General features: G+C 36.4%; 1 protein-coding gene across 3 annotated transcripts in view; it reads right to left on the bottom strand.

Moving 5' to 3' along the window:
* LOC125230957 (protein gustavus) overlaps positions 1-24,590 on the bottom strand; it is a 91,468-nt gene that overhangs the window by 40,926 nt on the left and 25,952 nt on the right. The window contains exon 1 of one of the 3 annotated variants that reach the window (XM_048136269.1): positions 8,669-8,817. The exons of the other annotated variants lie outside the window; for them this stretch is intronic. The gene's annotated coding sequence lies outside the window, so the exon portion shown is untranslated. Of the gene's footprint in view, positions 1-8,668; positions 8,818-24,590 lie in introns of those variants that run through there. 3 annotated transcript variants of the gene reach the window in all.

Below are 24,590 nucleotides of genomic sequence, written 5' to 3'. Positions count from 1 at the left end.
ATATGTGAGAGGTATCGTTTGAAAGATAATTAAACCTACTATTATTGTTTACACATAACTATAGTATTAAAGGTAGCTGTTTACATAATATTTGAAAATATGTGTTTTTTATCGAGCATGAATCGCACTCAAGTACTGGTAAAAAATGCTTCTAAGTCAATAAACAATAACGTTACCGCAATTGATGTTATTATAAAATTTACGCGACTATTCATGAGCTTTCTAAAAATATAAGTTTTATTGATAAGTGATAATATAACCATTAAATTACGAATTTTGTTTCGTAGTGGTCACTCCGCCGGTCGCATAAAAATGAGCGCTGACCGTAGTAAAGTATTCAATATTTGTAAGTTCTTATTTTACGGATCCATATGTAAGAGGTATCATTTGAAAGCAAATTAAACCTACTATAATTATTTTTGAATAACTATAGTTATAAAGGTAGCTGTTTACAAAATATTTGAAAACATGAGTTTTTTTTTCGAGCACGAGTTGCACATATACAGATAAAAAATGCTTCTAACTTAATAAACCATAACTTTATCGCAATTAATGTTATTATAAAATTGACGCGAAATTTCACGGGCTTTCTAAAAATATAAGTTTTATTGGTGTATGATAATATATGACCAAGTAATTACGAATTTGGTTTAGCAGGGGTCACTGCGCCCTGTCACGATATTGGGTGCTGACTGACCGTCGCCAAATTTTCTACGTTACTCAGATCCTATTTTACTGATAAATTTGTGAGAGGTATCATTTGAAAGCATATTATGCGTACTATCTTTATTTCTAATATTTCAAGTCGAAACTGTAGTAGTTTACAAAATATTTGATTAGTAAAATGTGTATTTTACTGTGCATGTAGCATTGGCATTGATAAGACACGCTTCTAGCTCAATAAATTATAGTTTTCCGCAATTGAAATAATAACAAAATAAACGGAAAATGTATGACTTCCACAAAAAATAAGTTTGGTTTGTATTGCATAAACAATTAATTTGAATTTGTTCAGCTGAAATATAATCTATCACGTATTGAATTTACTTATGTACTTAATTGATCAGTAAAATAAAATCGGCGGTGGACATCCGTTTATATGACGATTGACCGTGCGCAGTGGGTATGGTGGACAAATTAACATTAATTGTTTAAGCAAAACTAACAAAACTCATTTTTAGGGTTCCGTACCTCAAAAGGAAAAAACGGAACCCTTATAGGATCACTTTGTTGTCCGTCTGTCCGTCCGTCCGTCTGTCAAGACCCTTTTTCTCAGGAACGCGTGGAGGTATGAAGCTGAAATTTATATCAATTACTCAGGTCTACTGTCCCTTGAAGCTGTGAAAAAATCAAACTTCTAAGCCAACGCAATCAAAAGATAGAGCCGTTTATGCCGCAAATTTTCGACACTTGCAAGGGAATCAAAACCTACAGGGTGCTTCCCGTGAACTCAGAATCTTGAAATTTGGTACGAAGCAACGTCTTATAGCATAGATAAAGGAAAAATTACGAAAACCATAAATTTTTAGTTACATCACATAATATATTTTTTTTTAATAATTTTAACCTGCTGCATATTTTGAAACTCGCAAGTACTCGCAAGGGAATCAAAACCTAAAGGGTACTTCCAGTCGACCTAGAATCTTGAAATTTGGCATGAAGCAACGTTTTATAGCACACATAAAGGAAAAATTCCGAAAACCTTAAATTTTTAGTTACATTACAAAATATATATTATGACTCGATTGTCGTAATGAACGAACTTTGTAAACCTTGCAGGTTTGTACGGAACCCTCGGTGCGCGAGTCCGACTCGCACTTGGCCGGTTTTTTGTAAAGGCCATACATTTTGCGGTTCATTTCGTTATTATATCAATTGCGGAAAAATACAATTTATTGAGATAGAAGCAAGTTTCACTCGTATCAGTGCGAATGCTATTCATATACAGTAAAAATACACATATTGTCAAATATTTTGTAAACTTCTACAATTACGACTAAAATTATTAAAAAGTAACGATAGTACGCATAATATGCTTTCAAATGATACCTCTCACAAATTGATCGCTAAAATAGGATCTGAGAAATACATAAAATTAGGCGACGGTTAGCACCTATTTACGTCACGGGGGTGCAGTGACACCTGCTAAACCCAATTCGTAATTACTTGATTGTATAATATCATACATCAATAAAACTTATATTTTTAGAAAGCATATGAAATGTCCAGTAAATCTCATCATAACATTATTTGCGGTAAAGTTATTGTTTATTGGTCATGCACCAAGATACAATCTTAAAAATTATGAAAACGGCAACGGAAATGGTCATCCATGTATATGACGGTGCGCAGTGAGTATGATGGATAAATTAACATTAATTGTTCATGCAATACTGACAAAACTTATTATTTGAAAAGGTCATACATTTCGCCGTTTATTTTGTTATTATATCAATTGCGAAAAAAATATAATTCATTGAGCTAGAAGCATGTTTTACTCACATCGGTTCCAATGCATATTTTCAAATATTTTGTTAGCTACTACAGTTACAACTAAAATTAGTGAGAACTAATGATAGTACGCATAATATGCTTTCAAAAGATTCCTTTAAAATAAAATAGGATCTGAAAAATATAGAAAATTTGGCGACGGTCAGCATCCATACGTGGCCGGGGGCTGTGGCCTAGGGTTAACCATATTTGTAATTACTTGGTTATATAATATTATACACCAATAAAACTTATGTTATTAGAAAGCGCACGAAATTCCGCGTAAATCTTATACTAACATCAATTCCGGAAAAGTTGTTGTTTATTGATTAAGAAGCATTTTTTACCAGTAGGTACTTGTGCGACTCATGGTCTATAAAACACATATTTTCAAATATTTTCTAAACAGCTACCTTTATGACTATAGTTATTTATAAAAAAATATAGTAGGTTTAATTAGCTTTGAAACGATACCTCTCGCATATGGATCCGTAAAATAGAACCTCAAAAATATTGAATACTTTACTACGGTCAGCGCCCATTTCTGCGACCGGGCAGAGTGACTTCTGCTAAACCAAATTCGTAATTACATGGTTATACATTATCATATACCAATGAAACTTATATTTTTAGAAAGAGCATGAATAGACGCGAAAATTTTATAATAACATCAATTGCGGTAAAGTTATTGTTTATTGAGTTAGACGCATTTTTTCTAGTACTTGTGCAATTCATGCGCGATAAAAAAACACATATTTTCAAATATTTCGTAAACGGTTACTTTTATGAGTATAGTTATTTATAAACAATTAAAGTAGGTTTAATAAGCTTTCAAACGACACCTTGCACGAACAGATTGGTGCCATAGGACTCGAGATGTGAATAAATATCTATGATGGTCGGCCGCCATCTTTCTCCCCCTTTTTCTCAACCCGTCCCCCCCTCCTTAAACTAAAACAGGTCAATTCGTAATCTGGAGATAACGAGGAACACATCCATACCTGTTTTAGGTATTTAGAAGAGATGTCGACGACTTTTTGTAAAAGAGCTAGGTCGTTTGGTCCCTGACTAATTAATAGATTTGTAGGTTCTGGCAAAACGTTCGATCCAAATTACTAACCTAACCTGTCTGCATTTGGACATGTAACTAGTGCAATTTTAAATTCAACATTCACGCGTGCAGCAATAGAGCGGGTCGTCGAAAGATCGACGGTTCCCAATTTAAGAAAATTAAATGCAACAACTAGGGAACAAATCAAATTATTTTATTACACATTTATTTATTTGTTGTTTTTCAAGTAGTCACACTTCTATTATATAAATTATAAACTGAAATAGATATCATACACGAAAGAAAAATCGACAAGACCCAATGCTAATGCTAAGCGCGCGTAAGCTGAAGACTCGGGTTCGATTCCCGGCTCGGCCACCAGTGGGCCTTGTCGTTTTTTTTTTTTCGTGTATGATAGCTATTTCAGTTTAAAATTAAATCCAAGTTAAATCCAGTTTTTATACGTACATTTTTGACGTACAGCCATTAAAACCAAGACTGCAAATGACGGTGTATGTCGCACTGAAGAGTACTTTGTTCGTTTTTGATAAAGAAACAGACACTCAACTCGAGACTACTCAAGAGCAAAGAAAATATATCGTATAGACTTTTTACTTTTCTTCGCTCTTGGCTTAACAGTACTCTATAAACAGATACACATAAGAAAAAGTTGATAAAATACAAAACGGCACAATGACCTTTTAGGCATGGAAGTAAGTTCCATATTCACTTCCTACCTAAGACACTTAAGACCGAAGTATTAAAATGCAGTAGGTATTACTTTTATATGTGCATGTGCACTTGTTCAGATGAGTGTTACATTCGTTTGACGCTACTGTGTAGATTTCATTTCCGATACGGAGAAGTCGATTGTATCTCCTCTCTAAAAAGAACAAACTTTAAAATCTCTCTCAGCCATGATTGTGCAGCACGAAAAATACCCGTTCTTTCTTATAGTTCTTATACAGTCAACTTGAAGCTTATCAGCAGCTAGATCTTACGCTATTACATTATTATGCTATATGACTACAAATATGTATAGGTAAAATTGCGTGGCATGTCCGACTGAAACCTAATGCTGTTAACCAAATTCACGTTATGTAATATTTATTTACGTGTTTTGATGTTTAAAAGCAAAGTAGCCTTGATAAACATTTCACGGCATTGCTAAGTTAGGTGTTGGCCTTAATTGCTACTCATAAACTCGTAGGTATATATAGTGAGTCACAAATAAGTGAGACTAGTTTTTTAGGGTCAACATAATCTCTCTCGAACAATCAGAATCAATCTTACTTTTCCTGATTTGAGACAATTGAAACCTGGCAAACTGGAGAATAGCAAATGGCTCTATTGCCAAGAGCTTACTTAAGTAACAGTGAGGGATTAGATAAGATCCGAATACATTATGTATGCTTTAGTCATTGTTAGCTAATTGCATATGTATGGCTAGGAATCAATTCTCGGTGTCATCTAGATTGTACCAATGTTGAATAGAGCTATTGAGTTTCCATACGGTGGCATAAATTAATCTTGGCTACGAATATACCTATCAAAATTACTCGCCCCTTTGTTTTGTGTGATGGAGTCAACTCATCGTCTCCCATATGCGATCAGAGATGTCACAAAAGAAAACAGCACCACAAGAAAAAATGTTATTTTCCAAGATTCTGTTGTTGGACTAGAGCTGCGTTTGCGTTCAATGCTGCATCGCATCAAACAGCCACGCGCTGTTGGCAAGGTATCCCTTCCAACTTGTCAATTAGGAAATTTAAAAGCATGCAAAATTAAGCAAGCATAATGAGCGAGCCCGGAGCGCGTCGCTAATCTCGAGTTAGTAAACTTGGTCTCTTCGGGACAAACTCTGCGTATGTCGTGCATAAATTATTGTCTAACCACTTGTACTTACTTGGTTATTGTTATCAAGTATCTTGGATGAGCGTATTATACTTGGATGTAGAACGTGTGCTCGTACATCAGGAATGTGTGGATATGAATATAAAGTTTCTCCTGAAGTCGAAATGGTGTTGTCGGAAAGTGACTGGAAATTTTTTTTGTTTCTAGATATACATTGTAACCATATTTAGGGTTCCGTAGTCAACTAGGAACCCTTATAGTTTCGCCATGTCTGTCTGTCCGTCCGTCCGTCCGTCCGCGGATAATCTCAGTAACCGTAAGCACCAGAAAGCTGAAATTTGGTACCAATATGTATATCAATCACGACGACAAAGTGCAAAAATAAAAAATGGAAAAAAATGTTTTATTAGGGTGCCCCCGTGGCCCCCGTACATGTAAAGTGGGGGCGGATTTTTTTTTTTATTCCAACCCCAACGTGTGATATATTGTTGGATAGGTATTTAAAAATGAATAAGGGTTTACTAAGATCGTTTTTTGATAATATTAATATTTTCGGAAATAATCGCTCCTAAAGGAAAAAAAAGTGCGTCCCCCCCCTCTAATTTTTTAACTATATGTTTAAAAAATATGAAAAAAATCACAAAAGTAGAACTTCATAAAGACTTTCTAGGAAAATTGTTTTGAACTTGATAGGTTTAGTAGTTTTTGAGAAAAATACGGAAAACTACGGAACCCTACACTGAGCGTGGCCCGACATGCTCTTGGCCGGTTTTTCAATAATACAATACCTGTATAAATGCGGAAGTATCCCATTAGTCTGTTATCTCATACTTTCGTTTAAAAATGTAATATGGATGGAGTTCGAGGCGCAAGAAAGAACATAGAATATAAGGTATATTTAGAACATAGAATATTAGGTAGGATAGTATTTGTCAACTATCATCATTCAAGGCAGACAAAGCTTGTTACTGTGTAGTATTTAGGAACCTACCTACTAGTCATTGGTTCCAATGTTTAATCATTTAATAATGCTAGAATTATTGTTCTCGGAAAAGTCACGCTTAGCGGACTCGCTTGAGAAACGTTCTATAACGGGAAAATCCCCAGGGTATAAGACAGGTAGCAAATGCCATACCCGAGTCTGACCTTTTAAACGTGTTCGCATAGTGAAAACAAATTAAACAAGAACTGTTAGTGTCCATGGATATGTGAAACATATGAATATGCATTAAGTATGCAACAAATTAAATAGTTTCAAGTTCACACACATGTCTCACGTAAAAAGCGAGAAATATAAAACGAAGAGTAAAATCTTTCGAATGCCGCGAACGCACCCTGGTATTTGTTCCTTGTCAGGCATGGTACGTGCCCTCGTTACCTGGAACATCTTGTTGTGAACACTGCCTCCCTCATTCGTTATTACATCGACGTGCTTTGCTAATGAAGATAATCTTATTATACCTATTTTTTAGCGTATATTGAAATTGTTAATTTATATTGTAGTAATGTAGTAATTGTTACTTCACGAAATAAATAAAGAATAAATCATATCTACTTAGCAGGTTTTTTCCATCTCGTCAAACGGTTTATTAACCACGTAAGGTTATGATCATCTCTGATAGTTACGACATAAAATATTCTAGTTGATGACAGACCTGTGTTTTCGTGTGTCTAACCGTCGGTACTAAAATCCTAAGATAAATATTAGCTACTAGCCCAGCGGTCGACCGTTTCTAAATGACCGCACATATGTCTACCCTGCTCGATTATACCAAGGCTTACCACTTTTAGTTAGCGCCTGCTTACACGAATGTTTTCGTCTTTGCACTAAGAGCCACGCTCACTTGTAACGAATAACTTGAACCTTCATACGTGTGCAAGACTTCGTTTATATTTGAATTTTAAGCGTAAAATAAATGTTTATGCCGCGACATTCATTCATATTTAGTTAGGTATTGCAAACAATGAATAATGAACGAAGTTTGTACTTCACATAATCGCAAGGACAGACAAGTGAGAGGCGAGAGGATAGGGTGACTATTTGTCAAAATGTCAATAATGTTCGCACTCTAAAATATTCAAGGTAATTGAATAAGTATAGACACGCGAAAGATAAGTTTCTTTGATAGGTTATTGCCGTCATTGTCAAACATGAGACTTACTTTTTAACAATCGAAAACGTCTTATTTTCCTTGTCGATATTACAATTCGTCGCCATTTAGTATATATGACTTGAGGGCAGAGGTCAGCGATATCGCAGTGTTCGTCGATCTAATTGTTATAGTTGTCTGAGTATGATAACATGCCACCCGATTAGGGAGCCTTATATCAACGAAATGCACTTGCAAGTTGTTCGTTAAATATATAGAGATATTAAACATACATTCGCTTTAGCTTTGTTTTCGACATTGTTGCACAATATTAGCATTTGTTTAATTTAACCTATGAACTGCTCACGAGTTCTGACTTACCATATGACTAAAGTGATGTTACGATATGAAACCCAGAAAGGCAAATTGAGTCTATGACAGGAAATAATTTTTAGATTTCCATCCCAGAACAGCTTAAAAATAAGGTTCCTAGTGAGGTCTTTCTCATATAAGTCTAACAGAACCTGATATAAAGGTCCTTTTTCAAATTGCTCATAAGGTCCCTTCTGTGCTGGTAAGCCATGTATAATCATCAAATAACCATCCTTATTTTTTTTATACAAGGAACATCTCAGCCAAGGGTGTAAACAAATAGGAAATAGGTGTTAGACCATTGGGCGTTTTTAATGATTATGCATGACATTTTCCAAGGCAAAGTAAACACGTCAAGGCTGCAATTAGATCACATCTCGATCTGCCTTGTATCGACTACTAGCGATCGTTTCCTTATGAATCTAATAATAATTTAACGTGATGCTGATGATCTTACGACTTGCATAGATATTAAATTATTTTATGTATAATTCGTCTCATTCACGAAAACCGGTGCTTCAGTTCGTGTTGTAATGTTATTAAAGGCTAGATTTGACGATTAAATTAAAACAATGATGAATAATCAAGAACTTTTGAGAAGTGAGCAAGAAGAATTAAAATCATAGTATTAATTACATTAGAATGTAAAAAAAAAACTCCATTCTAAAGTAAGAAATTGTTAGGTGGCATTGATATAACGCATTCACAGGTTACACTTTACTATGCTATCAAGTAGGTAATTTTAGTAAACACACAACTGAAAAAAGGTTGTCACCTGCGCGATAACAATAACAAAACAAAAATGTTAAACCTCAAGGCGTGACGATCAAAACAGTCGTAAACGTTCCATTGGCACTGACATCACTGTACTAGTCAACAAGCCACGGTCCACAAATGCACATTATTGAGTAGGAATGTAATCAAGCCGCGTGCACGGCGCGCGCGTCGAAACCAACTGGGACAGGCGACGATATCGGTGCGCAAGAGCAAGCTCTCGGTCCATTTCCCCCACGCGTCTTGCTCCGTTAGATTTTTGTAGCATCGATTATGTTTTCCGTAGGTATATGTTGCTTACCAAACGGGATCTTCTAACACAACCAGTACTTATGTATTCCTACTCCTCGTTGGAAAGATATAATACACAGTAATGTAATTTTTTCGTGCTTTAACGTTGTTTTATTACAAGCTTTATTCAAACTTAAATTAACAGAAATAAGTTTAAAGCCGAAATTAACATAAAGATTTTCACAGAACGTCATAAGACAGTCTTGATAGATGATTTAAACAATGTTTGAATGAGAGAGACAACTACTCTCGCCACAGAACACTGTGACGCTTATCAAAAACGTCTCCATCTTGAAATAAAAGTACAATTGAGGCTTAGAAATTCTTCATGAGCTTTTTTTAAGAGGCTCCTGGGGAAGAACTTGTAAAATTCAGACTTCAAGTAGCCCGCTGAAATCGAAAACTGGCAATGATATTATTTAACCTAACCCTTGACGTAATTTGATGTGATTTCCAATTCTGATGGCAAATTAAATTGGGAATTTAAACCGCTGTTCCAATATAGAAGACTGTAATTCATTAACATTCAGTAATTGTGTCATCGAGGCTTGTCTAACACCCCTTTCGCTACTTGCATAAAGGGTCGCGGATCCCGACGACAACAATGTCCAAATTTGCATTTTAAGATAGGAATAGGATTTTACATTTTAATGTCAGCCTTTCTTATGCTTATTAGATAAAACATGAATATACTACGATTATCATATTCTGTGACTCAAAAATATCAAAAGCTTTAATTGGTATAAATATCAAAGTGCATACCTACTTAGTGTCAAACAGATAGAATGTCAAAGTTAATGGGAATATACCATATTACTATACAAATTAAGAATGTGTTTTAAATTTTCCAATATATTAGGTCAGTTTTATATTGACTATTTCGGTTCGAAAAAAAAGGCAAAAACACACATCTCTATATCTCCATGAATATTTTACGGCATGTAAGCTCCCCGCACCCCGTGTGGTGACGGGTTAAGAATTTCACCACCCCCTTTCTTCCCGTGGGTGTCGTAGAAGGCGACTGTGGGATATGGGTTAAATTGTGGCGTAGGCGAGAGGATGGCAACCTGTCACCGCAATGTCACAATTTCGTTTTCTGTCAACCCCTTATTTGCCAAGAGTGGCACTGAAACTTGAGTAGTTTCATGTGCTCTGCCTACCCCTTCATGGGATACAGGCGTGATTGTATGTATGTATGTAGCGTCGTCCGGCAATGTCCCCAAGATGAAATGTAGCATAAGGTTCGCTTGCCATGATCAAATGCGAATTTCTCCTCTATTCTGCATATAGCTGGAATGCAGACACTCGGCACGGATATGGTACAAACGCGATAATGCGTTTTTCAATGCATTCGTGATGTTCAAGGCCGTTATTCACCGGCCTGGAGACAGGTGTCACAGTTATCGTCACGTTCTCTCTAACATAACGTTCCAATCTCCGAGTTTCCAAGCGTTACTTTCCCATTTTACCGTTCTCTGAAAGGGGTATACGTCTTGATCATACGGTTGGAATATATCACTCGTAAAAACTGAGAAATGTTCGATTGGAGACAAATTGATGGGAATTGGGTGGCAATATTAAAATGTGTAAAATAAAATTTGATAAAATTTTTTTTGTATTTAAGTAACCCTTAAATGCATAATGTTGCCATTTGGCTACATTGTTTATATTTTTAAATAAAGTAGCCAAAATATAAGCTGGACTTTTTTATTTATTTTTCCTAGATCCTACATCTAAATAACTAAATAAAAACATTAATTCCAACCAAAAAAGAAAACATGCATTTAAGAATTAAGGATTAAGATAAAATGGCGGAAGTGTGAAAAAACTGGATGATGGCGATTTTTAGTATATGACTAGCTTTGGCCCGCCGCTTCAGTGCGTACTAAAATAATTCTTATTCAAACATATACATTGGTTGGATCCGTAGGTTTCTATGTAGGTACATTTGTCTGCGATTATTTCGATTACACATATTACTATTGTTTTTAAAGAAATGCTTGCAATGATTGTAGAAATGTTACACAGCGTACGCGGCGTAGGTAGTAGGTACGAGTAGGCATGTATTATATATACACTGGGGAAACTTCAAATAATCCACGTAGCCCGTATCTCGACACTATGGTCGGTGGGTAAAAAGTACTTTCTCGCATTATCGCTTACAATTACCGATTGCCGACCGATTGCCCGTGAGCGTCAGGACCCCTGGACCACTACAGATATTTGATGTTTAGTACATACTAAAATTTAGTACCTATTTAATACTATTTGGTACCTGAGTACATATATTTGGTACCTCCACTGATATCGAAAAATCGAGCGAATAAAGTGGCCAGACATTCTGACGTCAGGATGTCTGGACCATTTTTGGTTTACATAGTTCTAGACAACACTACTAATTGATATCTTAGTCAATATTTACTACCTATTTGGTACCTGTCAATATATTTTTTTTCAGATTTTTTTGGCGTACCAGAAAAAAGTTATGATGGAATTTAAAGTTGAAAACTAGTGTAATTACACTAATTACTTTTATATTTCGACTATATTAATGGCACTAGTCAGTAGAGATGATGTGCGAGTGCCTAAAAATAAATTCCTTTTTAAGTTGACGCGCAGGAGGGCAGGCGGATTCGCCTCTATTCTTTTGACTGGCGCTACATACTTCAACGGCACGGCCGGGCTCACAACTTTAAATTCCGTCATAACTTTTTTCTGGTACGCCAAAAAAATTTGAAAAAAATATATTGACAGGTACCAAATAGGTAGTAAATATTGACTAAGATATCAATTAGTAGTGTTGTCTAGAACTATGTAAACCAAAAATGGTCCAGACATCCTGACGTCAGAATGTCTGGCCACTTTATTTGCTCGATTTTTCGATATCAGTGGAGGGGTCGAAACCCCTAAGGTTTCACAAATAGTGTACCTTTCTAATAGTAATAAAACTTTTCATATAAATTTTACCAATAATGATATGATAAATTTATAGAAATAAGATTTAGCCTATTTAACGTCTAACAGTGCTTTAGTATTAAAATCGATGTTAAATATTTTATTTTTATTTTTCCTAGAGTTAGAAAACCAGCATGTATCACATACATTAATTTCTCGTTGGGTATGTCTGTTATAATGTTATATGTCATATGTAACTTAATATCCAATAAGTAATGTTTAGTCTTCGTCCTATTAAGAGAACTTGAGATAAGATGCCAGGTAGGAGTTTATACGAAACATTTCAACCACCTGTGCCGTACATGGGTACATAGGTACCGGTGGCCTGTCCCTCGTAGCATCATAAATAATACAAGGGTAAATCCGGGTCTGTTTTAACTAGTTTTACTCTTTTTTTTTAATTTTGGGTTATTTTTTTAAAGATGTTAAACATATCTTATCATATATTATCTATTGTAAAAAAATAATGTAATAAGGATACATGGAAATAAGTCACTAGTATTCAGTCGCGAAGATCAAAACGACAAGAGACCAACTTTGTTGAATAAATGCATCAGAAACTGAATAATATTTGGCAGAGCGCGATGTCACGGCAAGGAAGTTTTATGCCGGAGATAAGATATGAGCAATATTCCATGAGCGACACGCCAATAATACCGATATTGCACTGCTGTGCACAACTCGGATGCACCTAATGTACCTTACCTACTATTTCGGGAAAACAGGAACCTACTACTTATTTATATACTACTCCAAAAGTTACAATTTTCCTAACTTCAGCATGGCATTTGAATAATAGCCATCTTTATTACAGCCGTTTACATAACATTAAAATAATAAAGTAGTCACAGTACTAAGTTGCAAGCCTTGCAGTTGAAATTTAATGTGCTAGAGTTAAACACAAGGTCTTAATTGCATCTTGATTACGTAATGAGTGTTGTGTATAGTAACATGTTTAAGAAGTAAGGGGATATCCTTCCACATGTTTGATATTGGGGGTCAAGTTGCGAAATGTCCACAACGCGTGAGACGAGTCGTGAATCAAGAATTGTGCAGCGAGCGGGCAAGGTTAGCTTGCTACGCTAACACTTGACAGTGGACGTTTGACGGCCACGTCAATTTTTATGAATAAGCGGTTAAATATTGCTTAACGAGATTATTTTGCGGAACTTGTTTTTAAATGAACAATAGATTTCTACCTTTAACAAGCGGCAATGTAGGCATATATAGTTACTTGAGTAGTTGCAAAGCGATCCTTGAAATCGCTTCTATCAGACGCATATTAATTACATAGCAGGCAAATAGGTGCAATGAAACACGCTAGTGTAGAATACATAAATTATGCAGCCGCGTTGGACGCAACCGCAATCGAACATAGCGCTCTGTATTGCCATTGATAGGTTCATAACGCGGTCATTGTCGTGACATCAATTAACTGCCATGAATTGGTCGGTTCGCTTCCGACGTGATATTTTTCTGCGAAATAAAACGCGTGAAAATTAATGGCCTATCCGGGACTCGGCGCGTCGACGCCGGGTACGCCCATAACATTGGCTTTTAAATCAAACTTTTCATAAAGCAAATTCAATTCCCTAAATTCATTATGATTCGCGAGACATCCATCTCGTCAAGTTAATTAGATGCTTCAATTAGATCCCTAAGATGAGTTAATATTATATCACTCGAGCTCAAGTTAGACTGTAGTTGTAGTTTCTGAGAAGAAATAAAACCTAAAATAACATTGTTGAAAAAGTATATAAATGAGGCCATCAAGAGTTTCGCCACTACTATTTTCATTTAAAATTATATTATATAAATTAAAGTTTGGAATTTATAATTGGGTACTGAAAATAGTAATGTTAGAAGTCGCTCGTGGAAGAGTCCCATGGAGGTTTATTGTTAGAAGGCATTCAAACGAATAGCAAGATGAATTGTGCAGAGGCTTTCTCCATCAGTTGGCGGCGAGGATCTAAGATTCAGGGGGCGATTAATCACGGGGAGGACGGCAGATAAGGGGCGAGGGCCGGGAGGGCGACCACAGCCACAGCTGATCGCTATGCGACCTATGATTAACGCTCCGACTCCGCTACAACGGATTTGTACTGTACTTAGCCAAAATAAAATAGCGAAAGTAGCGAAACAATTTTTAAATTATTACAATAATTAGTAATATATATTTTCCATATGATCGCTTTAAGCAGGTATCGCATGCGAGGAATTTCTCGTACGAAGAGCAAAGAGAGAAACTTTTGAAGCGTTCACGGGCTCGTTATCCTGTTAAGTTATAACGGGCATCCGAGCAGAAACGTCAGGTGTCGTAGCGCCTTGAAAGAAAATATAAAAGCAGGTCCTTGACGTCCAAGATATTACAGAAACTTGTAAAGGATCTTGTCAGTCAATGGCTCTTTGGGTAGGACGAGTGTTCCCTTGGTCGTTGCACGCCGAAACGCTCCGCCGACCTTCTGTGTACACTTGGTCAGACGATGCGCGCGCAGAACGATCAATATCTGCGACCGGCCGCCGCTGCGCCGAGTTCGCACCACGCGTTCACTAAATTCGTGATCCCACTTTTTGCAATGCAAGCTTTTCAACAAAGTTGAAAATACTTTAGAGAACATGATATTTTAAATGATAGGTACATATGTATGACATGACAAAGCCTTTACCAAAGTTGGAATACAGAGAGAAACAAAAATGATATCTGAAACAACTTTATTTACGACTGCTTGGAAAGTTTGTACATATTGCGCATTTAGGTAGTTTTGCCGTTGGCTGTCTTTAATAGCTGTTCGAAGCAACACATTTATGGAAGATACTTTAGATAAAATAATATTAGGTTATAAAAGTAAGACACGTACAAAAAGTTTCTACTCATTAAGTAGAAGGCATCAGTATCCCTACTTAAATCTAGTCACGCGAGTGTGCAGTGCACTGTGCAGTACAGCCCTGACATATCGCCGATATTTTAAACGTTGCACGTTAGAATCGATATAGTTGCTTCGCTATCTTTGGCTACTCGCTATTCGGATACCACTAATTAGTCGGATACAGGTCATACAGGTATACTCGAGCCTTAAACCCTTGTAATTCTTTTACCCGATCCCGAGAAAATAGAATGAGCTCTGTTGGCTTAGATGGGATTACTCTACTAAATACGACGTCTTGGTAATTTAGTTTGCTAAGTACCCAGACACGACGAGTTTTGTAGTGTTTTTATCGGTGCAGGGAAGCAGTTTGGTCACCAAGCGATGGCTTCGAGGAAAAAAGCTTAACAAAAACCAGTCCTACTCGCCTTGTATTTCCAATACTACTTGTACCATCTAGAGACAATTTTAGTTCGATCTACAAGTTTATGGAAAAAGTTTTTCTAATCTAAGTTAGGAAAGTGTTTAAAGATGTGTTTCATTTTCAGTTATTTGTATTCCAAATATTCGTTCATTTTATAGATATGTGCCATAGTGAAGACTAAGTTAAAAATTAATTTACTAACTACACCCAATCGGAACCTTACGTCTTTATTAGCAACATGAATGAAAAAGCTCCATTGATATTACAAGCGATAAACTTTCCTTTCGAGCCCAATTAAATAGACTCGTCGTCGGTTCATCGGTAAATAGAGTTCTATTCGAAGGCAAGTAATGGAAATGTTCTTTACAAGGTTCTTTTGTCGAAAGTTATTGTGGGGGCTTTATTTAGATTAATTGTGTATATATGTGTTGTGTGGAAAAAAGTTTTATGTAATATTTATATCTACTATGAATATGAAAGTTTCATAATCAATCGGAAAAATAGTGTAGTTAATTACAACATAGTATTAAACAAAGTAGCTTCCCGTTTTCCTCTAAATGAATGCTTCTAACTTTAAAACATTGCAAATGTTGCATCTGATTTTGATGCGTTTTTTAATAGATAAGAGTGATTCAAGAGGAATGTTTATACGTAGACGTAGCAGAGGCGGGTAGCTAGTTAACAATAAAATGTAGATCAAATTTCATCTTCTTTGTAACTAAATATTACAAAATTATGTATAGTATTATTAATAATAATACTTCTTTGTAACTAAATATTATAATTAATTAATTATGAATAAGGTGGGGGTGTTAAAATTCTGAAATAAATCGAATTGGGAAATTAGGCATGCGGCGTATGTGCATGGATCATTCACTAGTAGGGTTTTAGTGCGTTACTTACTGCACATGCAATTCATATTGCTAAATGTTTAAATTGTTATGCCAAAACTGTATCGGTCATTTCAGAGCCCGATTTAAGCGGCGTTAAATATTTAGTCGCAACACTCATAACCAGAAATTGGTTCTAATATGTCATTATGGATTTCACATGTATATGTGGAATATAGGTATGCATTAAGGTCCGACCGAGAACGATATTTTTGTCTCGGCCGAGAACGAGACCGAGACCGAGATTCAATTTGATTCTCGGCCGAGACCGAGACCGAGACCGAGAATTTATAAAACAGTGAAAAACATGCAATTTTTCCAAAAAATGTTTTCATAATCGAAATTCGCCTATTAATCAGGAAACCAATAGCATGTCGATTGTCGGGCCGTGTTTAGTGTTTAGTTCCGTAACTACCCAAACCTACCGCACCCCTTACTTTTCTACCGTAGCAAAATAAACTACGTCAGTGACAAACAAGTATACGGTAGGCGCCATAGCCTATAGAGCAACTATAGAGAAATATCGATAAAGAACCTACCAAAATCACTAAAATCGGGATACCAAACGGGCGATGTAATCAACGGGTAGCTAAAAACCGGACGCGAGTGCGCAATAAATTCAAAATCACAGTCTCGGTTTTGCCGAGAATCTCGGCCCATTTCGGCCGAGAACCGAGACCGAGATCTCGGCCCGATTTTCGGCCGAGAATGCCGAGACCGAGACCGAGACCGAGATCTCGGTCGGACCTTAGTATGCATCACATATGGGTTAATTTTATCAAACCTGTCTGATAGCAGTTGAAATGTCGGTGTGCATCGCAAACGAGTTCATGAAATGTATAACGCATGATGATATTATCATTTACCAATAATAATTTGTCATTCTGTTTTCGTCTATTGATATTAAGTGAGAAATATGGAAATTGTTCCCACGAGAGAACCTTCAATACCGATATACATAACAATAAATAACGTGAGGTTCTCAAGTAGAAGGTACCACATTATCGCTTGCAAATAACTGCGTCCTTATGCTTAAGCAACCTTTTGCTAGCGGCACAATTAGTGCCATGACACTTAATCAAAATACAGTTGAACAATCATCGAAAATATTGTTAAGAACGATACCATAAAACATCATTGATGTGTCAACACGCACAATAAAACGTTTGTAGGGCCTGCAACATACGGCGGCAGTAAGTCCACATATAACACCAATAGTCCGTAATTAATTAAATTGCACAGTTCGCCGCCTAGTCGCTTCGACATTCTCTGCATGCTCAAAAAGTTAATGGTTTAATTTCATTGAAAAGCGGGGAAATTTCATCAGCAGTGTTTTGTTTTTTGTGCTTTGTAGGTAGTACTTTATGCTTTAATTCACTTTTAGGTAAAACAATTGGTGTCAGTCCAAACACAACATAAATAGGCTTTAAGCAGCAAAAAATGAAGTTGGGAAGCGTGCCAAAATGTATTGTGAGTGATTCTAATTCCACTACTCTATGTTGTCTGTTAAAGCTGGAGAGTCTTACAAAAGTTAGCCGAACTACGGACGCGTTATAGAAAGCCAACGTCGGGCGTAGTTAAGAGGAAATTTTAGCTACCGTCGTCTACACGGAAACTTCGATTTCGATTTCAGGCTCCGTTCTTCGACTGTTCCTCCTACAAACTTGAATCTATGTATAGGGTTTGTTTAGGTGTAGTTCAAGCGTCCTTGTACAGTCCATTTGGCAGTCATATCTAGATCTCAATATTCCGGTGTCAGAAGGAATGAAGTTATGTAGCTTGAATTTAGGATTTGGATACAGACGAGGACAAAATATTGGAAACTATGTATGTATTAAGCGTTTCACAGATTGGTTTTAGATTACCACACTGCCTGGATATTGCTTTGTGCATGCTTACCTGAAAAAAAAAATGCAATTTTTAAACATTATATTCAAACGTGGAAATATTATTTATTAATTTATTACTAGCCTACACTGTGTCCCACTGCTGGACAAACCTCTCCCCCTTAGATTTCCACTCGTTCCGATTATGATACGTGGAAATACGTATTTGATATAATTTTGTACCTAAAGACGGACGGTGTCCCTGATTAAATTACCTACCCCCTAAAAGTAAACATCATGTCAAAGTTTCGAACTACAAACACGTCATAGAAAGTCAACGTCCTATCCTAGCTCGACGCGTCGTTTCGAACTACATATTAATGCAGCGAAGTATCGAATAGAGAATATGTAGTTATGGACGTTACCGCAGTGCCTGACCATACCTGCGTGTTTGTGAAGCGCTTACCTGGGGCTCGTAAACGAAAATCCTATTAGGTCTGTGTCCGGCCTATATAATGTTTCCCCTTTGTGCACAACAAATATGATAATGGCCAATATAGTTTTAAACTCAACAACGAAATTAAATTTACATCGCAATAAGAGGGAAACGATGAAACTGTGTCTGATATTAGTTTTCCGTTCCAAATTTGTGACAAAGGAACACTTATTAAATCACCAGCGTCTGTTCGTGGGCATTACTGCTCCTCATTTTGATGCTTTTGTTGCACAAAATATAAATTGTCGTACAATTTTGATACAAATATCTAAGTTTAGGCGTCCATTAAAGCTTAGTATGACTCGGGTGTGGACAAAGAAACCAATTTAGTTAAAATGTACCCTATTAATAAATTACATATCATATGAACTATTTATAGTAACTTTTTTATATAATACAATTACCTTTACCTAAACATGTCAAAGTTTCTTAATATCTGTAGATTTTGTTCAAGTCCGGCAAATGTAGAGACATAAATGTGAGACAAATCTACGGATACTTCGAAAACAATTTCACTGCCAAGTCTCTAACGTTTGATACTGTGGACTGTGCACATTGCTGGCGTCGCAAAATAGGCCTCAGGAAGTGACAATAGAGGAGTGTTCCCCCAACGACAATGACGGAGTGGGTGGGCGCGGGGTTACTGAACGCTATTGTGAATCTTCAGGTACTGAATCGAACGTCTGCGTCTTGGGCCGTACAAATGCATAATAACAGAGTTCCCTATCAATGGAACCTAAACTATTTGCACAGTCCTTGCCTTTGTTACGTTCAAAGTGTTCAAACGGGTAGTATTGGTGACTTAAGGATATTCAATCAATTTGTTGGTTGATTCATAAATATTGTTCATGTGTCGGGTTAAAAAAAGTTAAGGGCTGCATTGCTGTTCTGTACATGCTACTAAAATAAACTTAACTTTTGCCTGCCCTGTATCTAATTCACGAATATCACATATCCTATTAGAAATCAGCGATAGAAGTCATAGAAGACAGGGAATTAGGTAGGTAAATTTATCAAAGCGAAATGGCATGCAATGAAATGTGCTTTATGCTGCATATTTTTTACAATTTGAAGTATCTAAAATGTCGTATATGTGATTTAAAACAGTATTCAAGCCCTCCAGCTTGGTGGCTGCATAGTACCACTGTCAGCGCACACGTGTTGCCGCAGTTAAATATAACCGCCGGTTCAACGCACCATGGGGGGCGTGCCGCGTCCGGCTAACCTACAACTAGATACTAAATTATACAGATTGACTGACTATAAGGAAAAACTGTTAAGAAGTGACGATATATCGATGGTTGTATTGGGTGGTTAAGTCATTTTTCATTTAGCTGTTTTAGCATTTCTTCGGGTATACGAATTATGTATAGACGGCAGGATCACTAGGAAAGAATTATGTTTTACCAGTCTACGTCAAGTAAATGGAGGCAATTGGATTTCTACAGACAAATAAAATCTGAAAACACTGAAACGAAATTTGAAATAAACATTTTTACTAAGATATTGAAATTATTTCGTCCGCGTAGAAGTCGTTAAGAAAGCAATTTCTTTACGATTCCTGTGAAACAATGAAAATGTAGACGTGTCTCCAAATATCTACTTTACCAGGAATTAAGTTTATGCGGTATTAGTTACCTGGCATTGGTTACTTTTCGATAGAGAAATCTACAGCAAACATTGCTGAAAGAATCTGTCAGCAGATTTTATTTGTTAATACGATTTTTCAACTTTATTCTGACAATAGCTGGATATCATCCACGATATTTAGAAGCCAGCAGCTTGCTAAGGCCAGTGCTCTCGAAATTGGGACTTAACGAAGTCCCACAGTATTGACCCATTAACCGGTATAGGATGTAGTGTCCAAGAAATTCGTTCATTGAAATGACACCCACGATGAGCAACAAAATATTAAAAAAAAGTAGTCCTTGATAGGACTAAACTAAGAATGTGTCAAAAAACACTGTCAGATGTATGATGGAGGGCATACAACAAAACTTACAACATGAGCAAGGAGAAACGGAGGATAATGAATTTACTAATAAATAATAATTTTTGAATACATTTTTAACACATTATAGAAAAACAAACTTCGATTCGGCCGGCTTCGGTACCTTTAACACAGTTTCGAATGTGTCAAATTCGTTACGAATCAGTCCTTATAATTGGACCGAGGTTGTAAGTACGGGAATATTTTATTTAACTAGCCAAAAAACGGTAACATCTACAACTAAGTACTTTGATATTTCTAAGAACATCTAAAAGTTTTCTCGAGCTTAGAGACCTGTAATTTATAGTCTAGAAACTCTAGAAACTATTTTACAACAAATAAGACACGAAATCATTCCCAAATCCCAATGATAATAGGTTACGAGTTACGAAGCCCACTAGTTCAGTGTTGGCAACATTTAAAGCAAGAAAATATATTTTGTTTCCGGAACCTTTCGCGAACAATTCCAACACATAAGTACCTACCAACAACACTCTCGTCCCCAAGTGCTATGACGCTTTTTTGCGATATTCTTTACCTTCCTTTTCCCATGTGGAATAAAGGAATGAAATTAATCCATAGCAATATTTCAAGAAAAATTCGGGCGCTTTTACACCTTTTGTTAAGAAAATGGAAACTTTGGAAGTGACTCTACATAAATATATCGCCAAATAGGTTTTCCACGCGGTATATGGATCTTAATAAATGTACAGTAAAATAAGATTGATCGAAAAAGTTTAAAAGTTTACAAAAGCTTTCCATTAAATTTCTCCAAGGGAAATATTATTTGCATTGCTATTATAATCTACATGTCAGTAATATCAATATCGTATAGCCAGGAACATACTATCAGTCCGACCACAGCACTGTCTATTTTGGCTCCCAGAAGGCAATTGGTAAATGACTGCAATATTATTGCGGTCTGCGCGTTAATGGAGTCTGGTCGCTTCCGTCATACGAACGACCCGAGCGAATCAATCATAAATAAATCTAGATTCTGACACGTGATTGCTAAAACTAGTTACTGGTGGGATTCGATTGTCCTACTATTGTGCGAAAATCTAATTTGAAATGTCATGTTGCGGGTACATTATAACGAGCATAGATACATAAAATTATTATGTATTTATTAGCTGTAAAGCTAAGCTTAAACACTTTCGGAGAGCTTAGGATATTTAAAGACGTAACGTGTTTTCAATCAGTTTTGTACACAACTCGTACCTACACAAACAAAGCGCTCTTAAGTTTTATAGGAAATGTGATTATCCTACAAATTGTAGGAGAGACAAAAGACACACATTCTCCTTTTAAACCTGGAAGCATTTACATGTAAATTCCAGTAGCAGGATATTGTTGCCACGCGAAGTTGCAAGCGTGTTATTCGGGTAGTGTTAATTTTACGACAAGCTCATGATCCATGTTACACGTCGTATACGCCGCGAACAAAGGTCGGTGATGTTATTATCGCATGGCCGCAGGCAAGGTAAGAACGAAACAATGATCTTGTTACGTAATATTTCCGCGGCTAGACTTGCTCACATAGGTACCCTTCCTAGTACAAAGTAGGTTGTGTTATTGCGTTCTCTTATAAAAATTATGGAGTTAGGTACTTGTTTAAATGAAGCTGTTACGAAAGTATCTCCAACTACATACATAAATAAACATAACTTATCTAAGCTTGTAAAATAAACCCTCTCTTATTTAGTGAGTCGGGGGATAATTCATTCAAGTACGATGCTGATATCAAAAACAATTGAGAGCCAAACTTTGCCTTGTAAAGTTTTACGAGAATATAACTACATTTTACGTTCAAGAAACTAGGGAAATAAGCAGCGAGAAACTACTAATATAACGAGCTAACATTGTCACGATAGTCTCTATTGCAAAACGTCGTTTAATGTCCGGTTTGCTCAGAGAGCATTTCTTCGCAACCGCTCAGACTGCAGCTGAGATGCTGCAACTAAATAGTTACCCAATTTACGGAAGAGTGAGCAGCTAGTAAAGCGGCTGATAAAGGCAATCGATTTACTTAATTCTCCTTCTAAATGAGTTGCACCAACCTATTTCGAGTAGGCTCAATTACTTTGTCGGTTTTGGAGGGAGCCAATTTTATTAATTAAGAAAACGTTCGTGAGCCACGGTTGTTACGGCGTCTGCTGAAAATATACGTTGTAATAAAAGAGTAATAAAATGCTACCAAAATAATTAGTTTACGATAACTTTTAACAGCTTGGTATGAATACTAAGACAAGGTTGGATAGAGCGGTGTGCACGTGGTCGGTCAACTTATGCGGTCGCTCACGAGACTTGGCATGTGAATAACCGCGAGGTGTATTTTTTAGGCGTGCCCACATCGGCATAAAGACAAAGAGGTTCGCACGGCCTTGCCGGCGTGTGCCATGCTGCCGAGGCTGACGAACGCGGAAGTACCCACCAACTGCCGCCTACTAGCTCTACGAATTAACTCCGATGATACGAGGATTAGATTATTCTCACGTATTTCAAAGATTTTAGTCTAAATACTTAATACAGCAGTCTGGTATATTGTCGTCATAATTACCTTACAACTTACTGTCTTTGAGCTACATAAGATAAGCTTGGAAAAATGAAGAAACCATTAGTAGAGACGGAACCGTCTAAATTCAAGTTAAATGTGAATTAGCATTTACAAGGCTCCATTTAATTCAAATAGTGACTAAACCTCTACCAGTCGTTATGAGGGAGTTGCCAGGGTCACAGGCGAAGCACTAAAAACTTTTGAATTTGCTTAGCTTTGTTTAGTTTGTATAGTTGTTGGGGCCTAGTTCAATGCGGAGGAAATAAATCTGATTTCGCCCGACCCCATTCAATTACGGAGCGAAACGTAACATCCGTGAAAACATTCGGAACTTTCCCAGGCGACGCTTTAGTGGCATTAACCACTGCTAAGTCTAGCCAAATTTTAAACGTTATCCCTTGTTGCGGTCAGCACGGCTGACACGCGGTCCGGCATGGAATCGGAAAGGCCGTGCGAGTATAATAAGTTAAGTGAATCTGTCCCCACCAACTTATGGCTTGTTATTTTTAATTATGGAGGATGTAGCTCTATGTATACTGGTAACAAATAGTTATGAATATTTTAGCCAGTTTTTTTGTAAAGTTAGCTTAAGGTACAGCGGGTCAAATCTCGACTGGGGGGCAATTGTAACTAATCCATTTTTACATGTATCCACTGGACACGCCTACCATATATAACCGGTGGACGCTCTATTTAATAATGCAAATATTGTAATACATGGAAAAAATGGACTAGTTACATTTGCCCCCCAGTCGAAATTTGCCCCACTGTACCTTATCTTAAATTACAAAAATTGCACCCTAGTTGCTTATCTTGACATGGCTTTTAATAACAATACAATACATACTGTATGCATAAACTTCGTCGTAACCAAGTACCAACAATGAAATTGCTTTAAATCAAATGGTTCATCGCAATAAATACATTTTCAGTACAATCATGTCACGTCCACGTAATAAAACTGGACTGTGCTATGTTGGTTTAAATTCTGCTCGATTTACGAAGCAAGCAGTAGATAAACAACTTCCTAAAATAATATATTAACCGTGCAACTATTCATAAGACCACAAAGACATAGATTAAAACTTTCAAAGGAAGAAATTTATCTAGAAATTTTGCAACAGCACCCACGAAATAAAGTGCAGTGTTGTATAAAACCCGCCAAGCTTCTTGGGCCATTAAAGAATGTTTGTGGATATAGCAAAGGCGTAAACACTGTCAGCCAGCCAGCCAATGCTTTTACGAAACGTACTCACAAATAGGTGCATAAAGAGCATCGTGCATATTACGCTATGTAGTTTTGAAGGCAATCTAAAATGATATTGCGAACAATGTAAGCGCGATTGTATTATCATATTTATCATAATCATAATGACAGCATTTATCATTACTATTACTATTACCCGTTTGAATATTTTCATAGATACTTATTTTTACTATTGAGTAATATCAGGACATTTTAAGAATTTGGGACCTTTCAATTAGCGGAAGTTGTTAATAAAAAACTTCTGACTCACTGTCAGTTTTGGGACGATAATTAAGCATGAAATTTCAATAAAAATATTGTTTTTGTGTTGATTACATAAACTTTAAGCGATAATGTAATAAAAGTAAAATTTTAGACAGATTTTATGCTTACTTGTCGTCACAAAACTGACAGAGAGTT

The sequence above is a fragment of the Leguminivora glycinivorella genome, chromosome 11 (genome assembly GCF_023078275.1).
Source record: "Leguminivora glycinivorella isolate SPB_JAAS2020 chromosome 11, LegGlyc_1.1, whole genome shotgun sequence".
Taxonomy (NCBI): Eukaryota; Metazoa; Arthropoda; class Insecta; order Lepidoptera; family Tortricidae; genus Leguminivora; species Leguminivora glycinivorella.
This window is presented reverse-complemented; position numbering and strand designations above follow the sequence as displayed.